The following is a 5,014-nucleotide window of genomic DNA, read 5'->3' on the forward strand; positions in this document are numbered from 1 at the left end:
GCGTTTGCGTTCAGCGTTTTGCGTTAAGCGTTTTGCGTTACAGCGTTTTGCGTTACCAGATAGTGTTATGTCAATTATATATCTATAGGTAGCTATCCTATAAAACAAGTATCACTAAGTGTTCGACACCGAAGCTGACTGTTTATCATTTGCCTTGCCACCAGGTTATCCAGACCATGGTATGTGTTTAGCCAAGATTACACCCACTCGACCTCCAGTCGAGTTTAGCGTTGGGTGGGGTTTGTCAAACCCAGTAGTACTACTCAACAATGACTCGCTATTATCCAATATTAAACGGTTCGATGTGAATGAAGGACTTTAGTTAACGCGTTTGCCACTTAGTCATTACAAGTGATATATAATCTATATTAACAAAATCGTAAATGCGTTTCGAAGTATGTTATCTCCCCCAAGTGAAAAGCGTTTAAAAAGTTTAAAAGGGGAAAGTGAAACTCACTGTTTGCGAAGTATTCCCAAAATAATTCACCAAGATGCGCGTCACAGAAAAACTCTCTCTAGCGTTCTAAAACAATAAAGAGATTTTTCTAAGTGTCGGAATATTATCGAGTCTCTAGACCCGGCACATAATACCTATGCACATAACATGTTTCGTGTTTCGTCTGTGAATTGTGTGTGACTTTAACAAATGTATTTGTGATACGTTACATGTGTAAACAATTATTTACGTGTCATGTATTCATAAAGTACATCACTAGCAATTACTCCCCGTAAGGGCAATTTGGTCAACACACGACAATTAATTAGCAATCATTCCCCTCAAGGGCAATTTGGTCAAAACACGATAATAAATTGGCAATCACGTTGTTTCATGCAACTTTCACAAAACTCAGCAACTAGTTTCTTAACGACAGAATTCTACTTGAAAAACTAGTCTATCTCACCGATCATAGCATCACAATTAATTTACCAAAAATCATCACAAAAGCATATATGTCTTAGGTTTCTAGAACATATTTTATTATATTTTTATTCCACATAGGTTTCTCACAATCATCAAATCATTACAGCAAACTCATAACAGTCAAATTCATGCGCAACAGAAAGTTATTTGAAATTACCGTTAAACGAAAAATCCAATAAATGCAAGACCACTTGGGTTAGGTTCCTAACTCAACAAGTCAACTTCCAGAAGTGGAACCAACCCAATTGGTCTCGTAGTTCATGAGATAAAATATTTACAAAACAACCTAACAGCAGGTCTAACAATTCAGCTTTGCACAACGTTTTTGTAAAATCATAAAAGTTAACTTTTACACGTCCAAAAATTACAAGTTTGGACTTTATGAAAACTAGACTCAACAAAGTACCCTGTAGTGTTAACAACCTCAACCAATTTCCACATTAACATTTATTTACAGTCGTCTAAACATCACTTACAATCTGTCCAGTACCAGTTTTGACCTTTAATCACAATTAAATCGTTTGACCAACCAACACACCTCCAAATTTGGCATGGTTGGACTTTCTGAAAACTAGACTCAGAGTACTACCTTGTAGACTCATAATTTGCTCAGTTTGCTTTTATATTCAACAAGTTACGCATCATTCAATCTTAACAATCACTGCTGTCAAAAACTCTGCAAGCCTAAACAATCATCTAACATGCATCCTAAGCATACGACATAACCCAAAACATGTAATACACATAATTAATCATAGAAAATCAGTAGCAAACCTCTAGGGTTTACAAACAATCAACGATTCATCCATCTTTCACCGTTCAAAATCACATATGATCCTCAATATCAACAACCAATACATAATCAATCATAAGAACACTTAATATGATATTCAATAGTTAGGGTTTCATATTTATACCTTAAAACGTAGGAATAAACCAAGGGAAACGTGAGGGGTGCTTAGAAACGAGTGTAGGATGCTCCGATTATGACGAACAATATCAAAACGAGGTGATATGTGGGTGTGTGTGAGCTGCCGATCGCAAGGATGAGGGAGAGAGAGAGGGCTGCCGATCGGGGTAGAGGAAAAGGAAAAGAAAAGCGAGTTAGGGTTTAGGTTTAGTATTATTTATAATAATAATATGTTACACTCAAGTCTCTCAACTTTCAATTGTTGCTTTTCTAGCTTAACTAACTAGTTCTAGTACATTGAGTTAACGTTTGTAACGATGTTATCACATAACACATAAGTCTAACACATAATTATCACATAATTATTGTTTTGACGTTTTTCGTTTATTCACCAATCGTTTGCGTCAACTCGTTTGCGTTTCGGTGCAATTCCCGAAAGACTGCAAATGTAGTAAGTGTTAAGCGTCATTTAAACCCTAGTTTAAATGTAATGAGGTGTGCGTTATAGATTCAGTGATCTTAAGTTTGAATTGACGGAGTTGAGTTAACGGAGTTAACCTGAAATTGACGATTGTCACAATATTTTTCTAAATGTTTTGTAGACCCGAACTCCCCAAAGCAGAGCGAGCGAGGCGACTATCATAAAGAACGCCTTGAGCAATTATATCAAGATTTTCCGACATAAATCGTTTCCCCACTTAGACGCGTGGGAGATTGCGAGACATCACCCGAAGTTGGAACCGATTCCCGTGGTCGACATGGACGGACTCGACGGCTCCAAGGAGGAAAGGATCTTCAAAAAGATCAAAAACTTTCGAGTCCGGGAACTACACGTCTACCGATGGCTTGTTAAGCAACATGCCGAACATGAACTTGATACCCACACCCACACGGCCGAATCACAAGAAAAGCGGGGAATCGTCAAGATTAGGAAAGGAAGTGGTGGCCGATGACTTCCAAGAATACAAGTAGGCTAAATTGGCGGATATGGCCGAGGCGAAGGAGCGAAAGAAAGAAGCTCATGCTTTAAAAATGAAACGTGAGTAGACGTATATCAACAATTTGAACGAAAATAAAAAAAAAACATTGATTTTACCTTTCTCCTTCAACAGCACGAAAATCTTGACGAACCCTATAGATCAATCATACTTCAATGCAAGCGCGGGATATGTGAAAAGTGGGGTTGGGCAGCGCCGTAGTTTTTTTAATTTATTTTTCTTTTTAATACATATACATTTTATTTAAATGCAATATTTATTTAACCTTGTTTTATTTTTTATATAATTTAAAACCATCATACTACATCATCACACCACTACCCTCACTAAATTCCATCACTAGTGATGGATTTGGCTGGGGTGATGTGGCACATCATTATTGTGGTTAAAGTGATGGGAAAACCATCATAATGAACCTATAACAACTCTGTTTTCCCCAATTTATATTACCCGACCGCTTTAATGTTCGGGTTATTTTACCAAATTAAAATGCCGCATTTATCGAGTAAATTAATTGTTATAATATTCTTTTTAATTATTTATTTAATACATAATTATAACTTTCAAGTTATTACAAAATGTGCCCTAAACTAAGATTTTTCCAGAAATGTTTCCATCTTCTAACTATAGGGATCAAATGGGAAATTCTGTTTATTATATTATTATAACCCGTAACCCATGGATACACCCATATCCGTTGACCCATATCGCGAAACCGTTTACCCAAATTTTATCTTGCACCTTAATCTTCGGCATAACATGGAATTGGTTACTGTGAATCGTTTATACCCGTATTTCGACCCCCATCGACGTTATTATTTATGTTAACTCGATCAAACGTATTCATATTGCGTATCTTATTGGACGAATCAGACCCGTTTCTGAATATACATGTAAACGAATATCACAATTCAATTAATCATGGAGTCTTAATCCCCATACCAGCGCCAGCTTTAACCCTAACCCAAATTGAAGTATAATCACCTGCTGATAGGATTCTTGATTGCGTCAAGCAGCTGACACTGCTCTTTCTTGTTAACCATCAAACCATCATCGTTTAAGGTAATTGTTATATGTATTTAGGTAGGTTTTAATCAAGGAGTGAAAGCCCCAAATCAATTAAATCAAACATAAACAGGATTGAGCAATTTTTGATCTAGGGTTCATAATCAAAAGTTGGTTTTAAGCAGCATGTATTTAAAGTTTTGTTGTTATTAAATACACAACTGACACACCAACGCGTATGGCTGGTGCGTGTGTCTGTTAAAACGTTGAGCCAGCTGCCCTCCAACTCAGTTCGAGTCCCGGATAGCTTTCTTTTAAGGTTTTTATTTTTGTTAATTGTTTTATTTAATTTCAATAATTTATAAACTAATTGTAACTAATATTAAATATAATACAATGATATTTTTATCAAACCGGCATCACCAAGTTAGTTTTTTATCTATAAAACTCGTTAAATGTTTTCGTTTATGTATATGTATATATATATATAGAGGATCAAGATCATGAGAGAACCTTATATATGGTAAAAGTAAAAAATTAAACGGTCAACTCGATTAACCCATTCGATTAGAATTTTTTTTAAAGTCAACGGTTGACCGGCTCAATTAGGTGGCAGCTGGTGACTCGATTAGCTGGTCAAAGTCAACGAGACTCGATTAGGTAGCGGCTGGCGGCTCGATTAGCTGATCGGATCGGCTCGGCTGAATTTTTTTAAGAATATAATAACCCAAATATCAATAAAGTCTAAAGGTCTTTAGCCTAAAAACCAATAGATTGGTGTAGATATGATTTTTTATACCGTATCTGAACCCGAACACAAAAACCAAGAAAACCAAAAACTTTGATTTGAAGATTTTCGGGTATTTATTGGATGTAAAGTAGTCCAAAAGTAGTGAGTAACTGTAGGTTCCCAGCCGGATCTACACAGGAGTATCTCGTAACACGAGGGTGCGGAATCCCCACGTAATACGATACGAGCGTAATATATATTATACGTTGAACCGAAACACAAACACACGTTACAATACTAATAAACACGATTGTATTGCCACACTTCAACACGTGATCTCTAATCACAAAATACACGTTCTTAAAATAAACTTCTGTTTAAAACAAGCCGAAGTTGAGGTTTATATAACCTCGTCAACTTCGCCTAACATACTAGGCGAAGTTGTCATA

The sequence above is a fragment of the Bidens hawaiensis genome, unplaced genomic scaffold, assembly GCF_021521415.1.
Source record: "Bidens hawaiensis isolate Kalapana, Puna unplaced genomic scaffold, B.hawaiensis_p1.1 tig00419426_1, whole genome shotgun sequence".
Taxonomy (NCBI): Eukaryota; Viridiplantae; Streptophyta; class Magnoliopsida; order Asterales; family Asteraceae; genus Bidens; species Bidens hawaiensis.